Here is a 14,466-nt window from a genome sequence, read left to right on the forward strand (position 1 = left end):
AGTATTTTGTACTGTCAAAATCACTTACCTTCCAGTCGCCGCGCGATACGCACTATTGTAATACATTTTCAAATAATACGAAATATTCATCAAACCTGAGTTTTATTGGCTCCGAATGTCAGCGAAGACATAAATTGGTGGCCCATGAGGGGAACCTAGCCACGAAACCAAGAAGAATTCGCCAATATCCTGCAAAAAGTTCGCCGCGTCATCGTGCTGACTTCAGGAAGACGAAATCCATCACCGAGGACAAGGGAACACCGATTGAGCTGCTGATACTGGCACAGGAGTCGATCTAAAGCTTCACACCGGCTGCAGTTCATGAGATAAGTGTCCAAATTTCCAAAATCCTTTCCTCCTATCATTCCTACAACCTATCGCATTCCATAATAACGTCCATTATCCAATTCTATTTATAGACTAAAGCTTGTTGCATGCAATCGTACCTATTCACAAATAATTAAATCCTCAATTTTATTCGTAATTGCCAAATTATACAAGATTTTAGTTTGCATAAAACCGTTATATTTTTCTACCTTCAAATCAAATATAAAAATAAAATTTGCATATTTTCACACTTTCAATTTCAAATCATTTTCAATTCATTCAATACAATAATTTACTTGGTAATTAAGTTACTTTTGCACAATTCATACGTAATTTAACGCCAAGTTGGTGGCCCATCTATTCAATTTACTTGCACTTCACCGTGCCAATTATTTCGTGTCGGCTAAAACTATTTGCCGAATATTCCAGCTGTTCCGGCTCTGGCCTACACTCAGCCTTACGCTGCATCACCAACGAGTGCGTAGTTCCAGCTATCAAGACTACCGCCGAGGGAGGAGCGTGAGCTTTTTTTCTTTACATAACTTGATACCTAATTACCTCAATTCATATTGCAATTTACAGTTAATTGGAATTTACATTTCATTGCAATTTTATTTAACATCATGTCTACCTCCAGTGAATGCAATTTTAATTTTAAAGAATTAAGTGTGAAGCGAAAGTCGATCAAAGGTCAAATCACTAAATTTAGAAACTTTTTATGCAATATACAACAAAAAGAGGAATTAACCAGTGTTGATTTGGCTGAACTTACGCTCAAACTTGGAAAGTTTGAGTCTTTATCATTGAGGTTTGACGAATTGCAAAATCAGATTGAGGTGTTAAATTCAGATAATTTAGACAGGGAAATAGACGAACGGGAGAGCATCGAGAATGATTTTATAATCAATATTGCAGCAAGTAAGAAAATTATTGATTCTTATAACTGTGACATTCAACAAAGGCGCGAATCTATATTTCATGATGTCACTGCTTCTGCTCAATGCTCATCCGATCATAATATGGGGTTCAAGTTGCCACAGATACAAATTGCGAAATTTGACGGAACATATTTCCGCTGGCTGGAATTTCACGATACCTTTGAAAGTTTGATTCATAACAACAATAGGATTTCTAATATTCACAAATTTCACTATCTTGTCTCGTACTTAGAGGGAGAGGCGGCAAGAATTATATCTAACTTCGAAATGTCATCAGCCAATTATGAACAGGCATGGCAGCTTCTCTGCAATCGATACAATAACAAACGACTTTTAACAAATCATCACTTAAATTCCTTACTAAGCATTCAATCAATAACTCGGGAATCAGAAAAGTCGTTACGATTCTTAGTAGATCACATGACAAAAAATCTACGTGCATTGTCCAGTTTAGGCCAACCTACTGACAAGTGGGACATGCTTCTCATTTTCATGCTTTCATCTAAATTGGATAATCGTACTCTTACTAAGTGGGAAGAGTTTCGTAACACACTTGAAGATATGCCTACTTTAGCTCAATTTAATAAATTTTTAATTGACCGAGCTGACGTTTTGGAATCAATTAATAGAAATAAATTCGATAGCAACAATAATTTCAGTAAAAATTCACCCACAACGTCACGCAGTTATGGACAACAATCCAATAATAATTATTACAATAAAGGCACTACTTACACCAAAGCGCTTACTAGTGTAAATACACAGACGCCTCACAATATTTTTGTGTGCGTTGTATGTGGAGACAATCACAGAATATATGATTGTTCTGTTTTTAAGTCCAAAAGTGTACAAGATAGGCTTAATGATGTAAAAAATCATAAATTATGTAGCAACTGCTTAAGGCAAGGTCATTCATTAAATAACTGCCGCATGGGACCATGTCGCGAGTGCAAAAAGCGACACAATACGCTTCTTCATGATCCCACAATATCATACAAGTCTAACATTTCAATCAATGATTCTGAATCTACAACTATTGTCAATCATTCCATACAAAACCAACAAGTGATTCTGTCAACTGCCTTAGTAGACGTTCTCAATCCCATCACAAACCAGTCAATAAAGGTGCGTGCATTGTTGGATTGTGGAAGCCAGTCATCTTTTGTCACTAAGTCATTACAAAATAAACTAAAGCTAAAATCTAACCGTCTAAATAACATACAGGTTATAGGAATAGGTAACAGCTGTTCTAATCAGCCCATAGAAATTTGTAACGTTCAATTACAGTCACTAAATACATCGTTCAGTACACAATTATCATGCTTCGTACTGAATGAAATAACTACAGAGCTGCCAAAGGCTCCTATCGATATCAAAACTCTAAAATTACCATCATCCATCATACTGGCCGATCCCACCTTTAACCAGCCCTCCAAGATTGATATATTAATCGGGGCAGACATTTTTTGGGACATTCTTGAGAACGAACAACGTTCTCTGGGGTGCCCAGGTCCTAAATTGCATAATTCTAAATTAGGGTGGCTAATTTCCGGTCCTATATTTACACAAAATTCATCATCTAAGTCAGTACAATGTAACCATGCTTCTATTTCACAAAATTCAAACAATGAAGTAGACAAAATGCTTCCTATATTTTGGGATCTTGAAGAGATTCCCCAAAAACGCATCCTAAACAAAAATGATGAGGAATGCGAAAACCATTTTTTACAAAATACAGTTCGTTTAAACAATGGCAGGTTTAGTGTGAAGCTGCCCTTAAAGGACACAGCTGATTGTTTAGGTGACACATTCGCTCTCGCTAAAAGACGATTCATCTCATTAGAAAAACGATTCAAACGAAATGCTAATCTAAAGTCAGAATATTGTAAATTCATAGAGGAATATTCAAGTTTAGGACATCTTTCAGAAATTAACATAAAACCTGATCCATCATATTTTCTCTGTCATCATGCTGTTCTGAAGGAAGTTAGCGAGTCCACCAAGTTGAGAGTAGTTTTTGATGGCTCGGCAGCATCGACTTCAGGATACTCACTTAATGACATATTGAGGTCAGGTCCCAATGTGCAAGATTCCTTATTCTCTATTCTAATTAGGGCTAGGCAATATAAATATTTACTAACCGGCGACATCGAAAAGATGTACCGCCAAGTTGAGGTCGATGAGTCAGACCGCAATCTGCAATTAATATTGTGGAGAAACGACGAATCTCAACCTATTAAAATATTAAGGCTAAACACATTAACGTATGGCACAGCCAGCGCTAGTTATCTGAGCACTCGATGTATTTATCAACTAGGTGACGAGTGCGAAGATGAAATAGTGAAGGAAATAATTAAAAATGATTTTTATGTAGACGATCTAATTACAGGGTGTGATCAAGAAGAGGATTTACGCAATTTACAATATTCAATTTCTAAAGTATTAAGTTCAGGATGTTTTAATTTACGAAAGTACAAAAGTAATTCACGCACATTGTTTCAAAACTCTAACATATCAGGTAATCAGGAAAATTTAATATTTAGTGAATCAACCTGTACACTCGGTCTAGGATGGGATCCATCCACCGATACCTTGCATTTTCCAACAAAATTCACCCCGCAAGATAATAATGCATCAATTACTAAAAGGTCAATTATGTCTCAATCTTTCAAGATATTCGACCCACTAGGTCTATTAAGCCCTGTTATAATACAGCCTAAAATGCTATTGCAAAAAATGTGGCTACAAAAAATAGACTGGGATGAACCAGTGCCACAAGACATTAAAAATAGTTGGGAAATATTTAAAAATAATATGACATATTTAAATCAATTACGAATTCCACGATTAGTACTGTGTGACAACCCTATTTGTATTGAATTACATTCATTCAGTGACGCATCTCAATATGCTTACGGTGCTTGCATCTATATGCGTACGGTGAACGCTAATGGCAATGTGAGCGTTAAGTTGTTGTGTTCTAAATCGAAAGTCGCTCCGGTAAAACCTACAACAATGCCGCGTCTCGAGTTGTTGGGTGCCTTGCTCGCCGCGCGATTGTGCAAGTCAGTCACAGATGCGTTACGAATACGATGCAAACCGACGCGTATTATTCATTGGTGCGATTCAAGCATTGTTTTGGCTTGGCTAAAACACGATCCAAGGCAATTAAAATCTTTTGTAGCCAATCGTGTTAATGCAATCTCAGAAATAACCAATGTTTCATCTTGGCGTTACGTGCCTACGTCACAAAATCCCGCAGATCTAATCACTCGTGGTGTAAACACAAATCAATTAATATCTATGAATTTATGGTGGCAAGGCCCAGAATTTTTAACCAATGATTCATCAGATTGGCCGATTTTAAAACAAAATAATCAACAAATATTACATGAAATTAAATCTAATGCAGTTACCATTTTCGAGTCTATAATTAATTTTGATAATTATTCCAATTTCAACAAATTATTAAGGTCATTTGCTTATATAAAAAGATTTATCAATAACGTAAAAAATCCAAAAAACAAACAATTAAATTCTTTAACCACTGAAGAACTAAATAATGCATTTAATTGTTTATGTTCCATTGCACAACGTCAATCGTTTCCCGTAGAATATGATAATTTAATAAATGACAAATCATTGAAGTCAAAATCTAAAATACTTTCATTATCGCCATTTTTTGACACAGATAAGCAGCTCATACTGGTGGGCGGGAGGATTGATGCCTCGGCATACACTTATGAGAAAAAACACCCTATATTACTTCATGCCTCCCATCGTTTTACAAAATTATATTTTGAGCGTGAACACATACGAAATATGCATGCAGGTCCCTCATTATTGTTAGCCACTGTCCGTGAAACCGTATGGCCAGTGAACGGCAGGCGTCTTGCCAGGCGTGTTGTAAATAACTGCGTGCGTTGTAGGCGCGTAGTAGGTAAAACGTTGTGCCCAAAGATGGGTAACCTTCCAGCCCAAAGAATAACACCTGGTTATCCATTTATGTCTGTGGGTTTGGACTATGCAGGACCATTTTATATTTTAAATCGAAAAGGACGAGGCAGTCGTGTCATTAAATGCTATTTATGTTTGTTTGTTTGTATGCGATACAAATGCATACACTTAGAAGCGGTCAGTGACCTGTCCAAAGACGCTTTTCTAATGACATTACGAAGATTTATAGCTCGTAGAGGAAAGCCAGCGGAGGTATTTTCCGACAACGGTCGTAATTTCGTGGCTTCCTACAAAGAAATTGGTCAGTTTATAAAGGAAAATGAATCTACTCTTTGTGATTTTGCAAATCGCGAAGGTATCAAGTTTTTTTGCTCTCCAGCATACGCTCCTCACTTCGGAGGTATTTTTGAAGCTGGAATAAAATCAGCCAAACATCATATTAAACGTGTAATGGGAAATACCCACCTTACTTTTGAGGAGATTTCTACATTGTTTGCGCAAGTGGAGGCCATCTTAAATAGCCGACCCTTGTATCCCTTATCTTCCTCACCAAATGACTTCCTTCCTCTCTCCCCAGGACACTTCATGATCGGCAGACCGATGACATCGTTGCCAGCGCCAGATCTACACAACTCTAAAGAAACTAGTCTTCGGCGATACGAACGTCTTGAGAAGCTGCGACAGCACTTTTGGAATAGATGGCAGAAGGAATATATTGGAGAACTACAACAGAGGACCAAATGGAAGGACAATATCACAAAACTCAAAATTGGAGACATGGTACTGATACACGAGGAACACGTACCACCTCTGAACTGGAGACTAGGCAGAGTCGCCAGACTATTTCCTGGTACTGATGGGATCTCCCGGGTAGCAGATGTCAACACCGTGCGAGGATGCGTAAGAAGACCGCTCACTCGTCTATGTCCACTACCAACCGAAGATTCTTCATGTTGAAAGTTCCTTTCAACGAGGCGGGAAGATGTTGCGGCTCAATCCGTCTATCAAGCGTCTCTAATACTTAATTGCATAACTTATAATTAAATAATCAATTAACTTCCTTTCCTAACTAAATCGTAATTTCTAATACATGTAATTGTTTGCTATTGCTTTGTCGCAGGCGTTCTTAAACTTCATACTAAGTATTTTGTACTGTCAAAATCACTTACCTTCCAGTCGCCGCGCGATACGCACTATTGTAATACATTTTCAAATAATACGAAATATTCATCAAACCTGAGTTTTATTGGCTCCGAATGTCAGCGAAGACAAGTGGACATAATTGTTTTCTAAATTTACATGCTAAATAATTACATATTTTAATTTAGCGGTTGTTTGTAGATTCAAAGTTTGTAGTTCCAAAGAATATTTTTGATTAAAATCATTTTTACTTTTTTATTTAAACCCTGAAGAATATATTTTATAAATGTGGGAGCTGTTTTTTTATTATTTAGTGCGACTTGTCCACTTTTAAGTTATATGAAAAAAAAAATGATTTTTTCTTTATAAACATTAAACATTGTTTTACCTCAACGATCACACAAAATTGTATGGTAATAGTTAATTTCTTACTATTTTGTGCACCAAAAAGCATTTGATAATATAAATTTTACTTTTTATATGAATAATTGTTTTAATTTAATGCCGCTACCCTAAATTGGCAATGTTCACCCCAATGAACAGTTAAAATTCTCCATGTATTTGGCAGTGTTCATCGGGATGAACATTGTTTTTTTTCTATTTGGTGAAGTTCCGATTTTTTATATATTTTTTTCCGACCTATAAATAACCCTAAGAACATAAATTCGACGATGTATTTTTATTTTTTGATAAATAATGAGTCTGCCAAATTAAGGGTTAAGTGGAATCCGGACATATTACAAAGCAAACAACAAGTTCTCGACGGGATTTATGGAGTGATTCGTCCGACGCGACGCGTGTAGGCGCGGACGGTCGTGCCCTATCGCGCGTTCGCATCTCGGCTCACTACATAATCCGATCGTCCTACTTTATCTTAAGGGGGATGGATGCCATTTGGAGTGCGCTTGCCTTTTCTGCGAAATGTTCTCTATTTGTTGGCGAAACTTCTAAGTGCGCCTACGTTATAAGTCCGATGCAAAGCGTATACCTGCGAATAACGGGCTCTATCACTCGTTCGCATCTCGGCTCACTACATAATCCGATCGTCCTACTTTATCTTAAGGGGGATGGATGCCATTTGGAGTGCGCTTGCCTTTTCTGCGAAATATTCTCTATTTGTTGGCGAAAATTCTAGGGGAATCATTTTAGTGCGCCTACGTAATAAGTCCGATGCAACGCGTACACCTGTGAATAACCGGCTCTATCACTCGTTAGGATCTCGGCTCACTACATAATCCGATCGTCCTACTTTATCTTAAGGGGGATGGATGCCATTTGGAGTGCGCTTGCCTTTTCTGCGAAATGTTCTCTATTTGTTAGCAAAAGTTCTAGGGGAATCATTTTTACGCCTACGTTATAAGTCCGATGCAACGCGTATACCTGCGAATAATCGGCTCTATCACGCGTATCTCCACTAGTAGATAGGACATAACTAATTTATCTTAAGGGGGATAGATACCTTTTGGAGTGCACTTGCCTTGTTTTTGCGAAATGTCGTTTGTTAGTTTTCCCGGAGAGTATAGTAACTAGTAGTAGTAGTTTTATTTCTTGATGTAGTGATTTATAAATTAAAAGTAATTAAATCATGTCTTAGGCTGAGTTGCACCACCTTATTTTAACCGTGACTATAACGATAACCGGTGTTTTTTGTATAGTTTGACAGACTTTTGACATTTGTTAAAGTTAAAATAAGATGGTGCAACCCAGCCTTAGAATAGTCTTTTTTTCATCTTTATTTATTTGGGGGCTGCCTTAGAATAGTCTGTCACATAAATTTCGACCTAAACACATACACAGGAACGTGCAGCCATCGGGTTTTTGTGTCAAAACATTTGACGCGGATGGATCGGCGCGAAACCATTTGCCACTCGACCTACTTCGCTAACGGCGACCACAATATAAAAAGGTACAGTAAGCGCACCAAGTGCGCCTTTGTGTTCTATGTAAACCCAATACGCGTATGATAAATAAAGGTGCTAACGGCAGCTGCTTTCTGCAACCCGTTTCAGAATGGCTGAATGTTTCCCACAGAAATAACTCACGTCTTCTTCTAAATGTGTAATCAACTCTTTTAATGTTTTCTTTATTCCTTACAATCGGGCTCATCCCACCTCTCAATCTCAATCGTCACAAATTCAACTTCTATTTTTGAAACGGTTTCGTGACATACTTCAAAGCCATATCATCACTACTCTGAACTTCCATTTCATTCCCCTGTCTCTATCTTACTGTCTCCCGCCATCTAAACTGCCTATTTATTAAATCTGCGTCATGTATTTCGATTTCTTGTCCAAAATAAAAAGAATCAAAATCAAAAATATTTATTCAGTTTAGACCACAAGTGGCACTTATGAACGTCAAAATGTAGTTGTAAATAAAAAAGAAAAGGTAGCCCTTATGGGGCACTTTACATGTCTCCTTATCTTTTGGGCCCTACCAGCGCGCGTCCACAGACTCTATTGTACCTACACCATTTTGCATCTACAGATTGAACTTACTGAGCTAAACTAAATTATGCCCTTCGCCAACAGAGACTCTTTGTGCTTACGCGGGACAACGACAAAGACGGCTTTGATGTCCGCCAATTCGACATACTTAATTGCAGACTGATGATCTCTTCTATTTTGTAGTAGGTATTGTTGTTCAAGGTTGATTGGAAAAAAGTAGGTTTGCCGATAAATAAATTAATCAATAGGTCTCAATTAATAGCCAAAGTAACTGAGACTTATAACAATGTAAAATTAGTTGCTTGTTATTTACGTAAACAAGAGTCTTTAATTAAAGTACTGAATACACCTGACAACATAATTATCTTCATAGTTTCAAAGTTAAGACTAATTTTCCATTACAAAGAACAAATTTTCAGTAAGGATATTTTCTAGCACACCCAGATCTGAATTCAGAAAATGACCTGTTTGGGAATATTTTTTTTTTTTTTTTTTATAGTGGCAACCAAACCTCTCTGGGAGGTTTATTTCTGCCAATGTCGAGTGAAAAATAATTGACATAGTTATCAATAGAACGTGGTGTTTCAGTTCTATTGATTTTTCATGGATTCCGTGGAGTTAAGTATGCCCGATGGGGCAGAAAGGTTCTGGAATGGAGGCCGCGTACCGGAGGAGGCCTATGTTCATTGGGGGAGGCCTATGTTCAGCAGTGGACGTCCTATGGCTGAAATGATGAAAAAAAATGATGAAGTATGCCCGTAAGCGGGTTTCGAGACGCCACCGGGTCCAAAGCGGGTTGTTCATACGACAACCCACTCGACACCCGATGCGCGCTCAAATTCGAAGTATTTCAATGTTTTTTATAATTTATCACTTCACTGCACTTTAGAACACAAAATAACACCAAAGGACAATGTTCGTTCTCCATACATTGTTTGCCTAAGAACCAACAATTTTGACATATTACTACCCGAAAGCGAAATAATACGATTATGTGTGTAAGAACAATGATTCCTGATGGACACTTGCCATGAAATTAATGATTAAGAATATTAAATCACAGCGATTTTATAATATGTCGTTTATGACAACATGGCGTCTAATGTATTGTGTGAATGTATGAACACCGATTCGCGAAAAATGTTTTGTATTGTCGTCACGCCGAGTCGCAGCCAAATAGTATAAAATAATAGAACAAGTTTTAGAAATACAACTCGGCATTCCACTTTTATAATATGCCCACATATTGCACGTAAATAAACAACATGAATCGTAGGTTGTTTCCACCCTTGTCATCTGACACATGAAATAAATTCCTATTGTATTATAGATATCGAAGCCGAATCGTATATAATAATAGAATGGGTTTTGGAGATCACTCGGGGTTCCACTTTTATAAAATACCTACATATTGCATAAAAATAACACGAATCATGAGTTTTCTTTTCACCATTTACATCTGACACGAGATAACAAACTCCTATCTCCATGACTACCGTCGTAGTCTATGCCAAAGACTACAATATTTTAAGCAAGAAGTTTCAAACCTTAGCGGCTACGGTAACCCCTGGGCCACATACATCATGATAACATTCGGTCGACACCGGAACGAAGTCTTGCGATTATGCAAAAAAGCATCGTATCCTAGTGCGGCTATATCACGTTCAACCGGGGTTTTAATTCGACTAAAGTCCTGACTAAAGACTGGAAGAAAATACGCCGCATTGTATGAGCACTTCGTGTTCGTTAAAGCGGCTTCAGATCTAGAGCCCACATAGTTTTCTTTCCAATAATATCCGCAAGTAGCGCTGCATGATCTTTACAACAAAAACGGCAATAGTTATTAAGGTGCCAAAATTATATGATTACTTTGGCACGGTATTATACACGTTCGAAGATTTGTCATTTTCATTCATTTCATCATCATCATCATCATTTCAGCCACAGGACGTCCACTACTGAACATAGGCCTCCCCCAATGACTTCCACATCGCACGGTTGGTAGCGGCCTGCATCCAGCGCCTTCCCGCTACCTTTATCAGGTCGTCGGTCCACCTTGTGGTGGGTTGACATTGCAGAATATGACTTTTGATAGGTTCATCATAGAATTCGGCGGGGATATCCTCACGGAGGAAGTTCGTAAAAGGGCGGAACAAGATCTTATAATAATGCAAGGCCGAAGCTGTAACGCGCGTGCTCCTACGTGTAATCCGGCGAGTATGCAATAAATAGTAATGTCTGGTAAATAGTGGTAATACGTATCATTCGTTCGTTCGTTTCAGCCGAAAAGACGTCCACTGCTGGACAAAGGCCTCCCCCAAGGATTTCCACGAAGACCGATCCTGCACCGCTCGCATACAGGCACCTCCCGCGACCTTCACCAGATCGTCGGTCCACCTAGTGGGAGGCCTGCCCACGCTACGTCTTTCGGCTCGTGGTCGCCACTCAAGAACTTTCCTGCCCCAGCGGCCATCAGCTCTACGAGCTATGTGCCCCGCCCCGTCTATGTCTATATGCGCTACGATTACAGGGTATCATTTTGCATAGTCGCAAGACTTCACTCCGCTGCTGTCAAATCAATGTTGCATAATGTTATCGCAATGTATGTGGCCCTTGGCCAAATCACAGAAGCCTATGCGAAGAAAGAGCACTTGAATGACAATGAAAATCAGGGTTACCATTTTATAAGATCTCCTCACTATTGAGGGTAACAAAGTAACATTAATAATCTAGCCATTAATTACATTTATTACCTATACGAGAAAGTAAAGCAACATGCGGTTTTATTTTAATTTGTAAAATATTTGTAACAGTTTGTTCCAAGTTTAGTTTTACAACAGTATTGCTGTTTCAGCTGTCACTGTGAAGCTTTGGGAAAATAAATAAATACAAAAAATATTAACATAAATATTTATTTAAGTTTTTATGTTCATTATCATAATATGCCAATTTAAGTTACACTGTGTGACAGTCTTTGACACTAAACAAACTCTTCAGCTTAATAATACCTACCTACAGGGCGTTTTTATAGTTACTCTTGCTGATGAAACAAGAAGGGTTGATTCTACTACTGAAATACAACTACTTTTCTTACAGGACCAATATCAAATTCTCAAAAAAATTCACATCCTCGTGATGGTGATAATTTCTATGGAGAGGTTTTTTTTTATATTCGGTCTCTTGGGATAAGTTATTCCATTTGAGCAGTAGAATTAATCCTTTTTATTTGATCACATATAAAAATAACACAAGTGTGTGTGTTTAGGAAAACTTCTTCTTTGGTATGGTATCACTACGGAGTTATAATGTCGGCAACTCTGTATCACTGACTTGTAACTTTCAAACAGTATGAATAATAAGGGCACCACATTGGTTTTCTTTCTGAAAAAAGGCTTTCACTTTTAGTACTAACCCTTTAGCACTATTTCATTGAAATAAAAATACAATAAACGCACAGAAGACTGAAATTGAGTCAACTGACGTGACATTTATAATTTGTTGACATTATGACAGTTTGACAAGACTAGGGATTGAAAAAGTTTTAATTGAAAAAGTAAAATGACAATTTATTAAAACGATTCACAAGGATATAATCGATTAAAAATATTTATAAAATGTTCTGATACTTGCCTGTAGCGATTATCCAATCCTGGTTTCTACTGAAAAACTACCTCGTGGCAAGATTTTAATAAAATAATAAAATCTTTATCTTCTCTTTCACAATCTATAAAAGTTCATTTGGTCTATTATTATACATGTGCTATGAATGAGGGTTTTCGCGATTGAAAAATCCGCGAGATGGCAATACGTAGACGCGAGGTCCAAATGCTGCATGATTGGTGGATATCTGTCAATGTCATGTCAAAAATAACCAATCATGCAGCATTTGGACCTCACGTCTACGTATTGCCATCTGGCGGATTTTTCAATCGCGAAAACCCTCATTGGCATAGATTATGAGAGACTGGCAACTATACTAGGTTGATATCAGGTGATCCGTCTGCTCGTTTGCCTCCTGTCACATAAAAAAAAAATATAAATATGTTTCTCACACTTCAACTGGCATTGGATTCAACATCGGATTCTGACACTTTTACAGTTATGATACCATGAATATCAGTTTATGGTCCTAATTATTTTTATTTTATTTACGACCTTCGACCAGTTGGACACTTTAGATAGCTTCTTGTAATAGCGTCAATATCTTTTTAGCTTTTAACGCAAATCTAGTCTTCAAAGCAGTTTAATCGATTTATTTTATTTTCAAAATCGATATTTTATTGTCTATGATGGCCGCAGGAACATCACTATACATGGACTCCCAGCAATAAAGTACGGTAATGCCTCGTACAGATTTTATCGGCAAAAATTATGGAACTTGATAGGTTTTAGACCATGCCACGCACCAAAACGTCCGGAAGTTGTAATAGTATTATAGAATAAACGTTAAAAGACTTATTTATTTAATTTTTCAATGCTTAAGTGTCCATTAGAATGAAAGGGTGCTTAATGTATTAAAAAAAATAGAAAATAATTATGATGGGTTATTGTTTTTGGGTGGTTTTTAGGCGGTTTCTGACAATGTCCTTTGTACACTAAAGTCCATTAAATAATAAATTGAAACCATTAAAACAGATCGACCATGCTTCCCGTTCAACTACCCTCCACGGAATCCTTTGGGAAGTTTATCACAAATTACATATAATGTTCAGAAGTTAATTTCCTTTTTCGCTTAACTTAAAAAATGCAGAACTTAGCCCAAAACTAGTTTTTGTCTCAAGACCCTCGGCCAAGCCTGTAATAAATGACTATTGCCAGTTCGCGTGCTCACGACGTTTATTGTCTGAGTGAACCAGTCTGAACTGAAGAGCCCTCACAAACTTGAACTTTGCTAGTTTTAGCGTCTTTGAGGGTAATTCGTGTAACGTGCAGCCTCTAATAGATTTATCTGTTACCGATATATTGTCCTGAAGTGGTAGTAAAACTTTATATTTGTAAATAAAATGTGCTCAATTATATATATTACAGAGCAAATATTAAGATTTTGGTCTTGGATAACAGTTACCAGTTGTTAAGTACGGCCAGTAGGTGAAGTCTGAATAAACTACATAATGGTCACGAAAGAGATTTCGATCGTTTACAAAATTTGGTTGTGTTTGAGCTCTACAAACACATTGGATACGGGTTTTTCTTCATAATTTACGAATAGCTACTTGTAATCATTTAATTTACCCATCAATTTTCGTCTAACAATAGAAACAGGCCAAATCCTACCATAAATCTGATTGTAACAAAACTATCCTTTTACTTTTACAGCTCTTTGAACTTTCAAAAGCTTCGATTCTATAAAATAATCCCAGGTCGTAAAAACTTTCTTGTAAGTTTCTCGAAACTTGCTAGATAATATTCTGGTTTAAAAGAGCACTTCCAGCTACAAACTTATTTTAATATTGACCTTGTTATGTTTATATCTACAAGACTACGGCCATGTGAAGCGGTTTGAAGACTATGACTAAGTATAATCATTATCGTCATCATAATTTCAGCCACAGGACGTCCACTACTGAACATAGGCCTTCCCCAATGATTTCCGCCCGGTCGGTAGCGGCCTGCATCCAGCGCCTTAAATTCTATACTACTATACCTACACTGACTAT

The 14,466-nt window shown here is 37.3% G+C and overlaps 1 long non-coding RNA gene across 1 annotated transcript; it reads left to right on the forward strand.

Annotated features, from left to right (window-relative positions):
• The first annotated feature begins 230 nt into the window (after positions 1–230).
• On the forward strand, positions 231–6,457 carry LOC135079381 (uncharacterized). Its single transcript, XR_010258790.1, has 2 exons — positions 231–804; positions 5,800–6,457. It is a non-coding gene; the product is annotated as an uncharacterized LOC135079381 (long non-coding RNA).
• Positions 6,458–14,466: the final 8,009 nt, after the last annotated feature.

The sequence above is a fragment of the Ostrinia nubilalis genome, chromosome 16, assembly GCF_963855985.1.
Source record: "Ostrinia nubilalis chromosome 16, ilOstNubi1.1, whole genome shotgun sequence".
Classification (NCBI taxonomy): domain Eukaryota; kingdom Metazoa; phylum Arthropoda; class Insecta; order Lepidoptera; family Crambidae; genus Ostrinia; species Ostrinia nubilalis.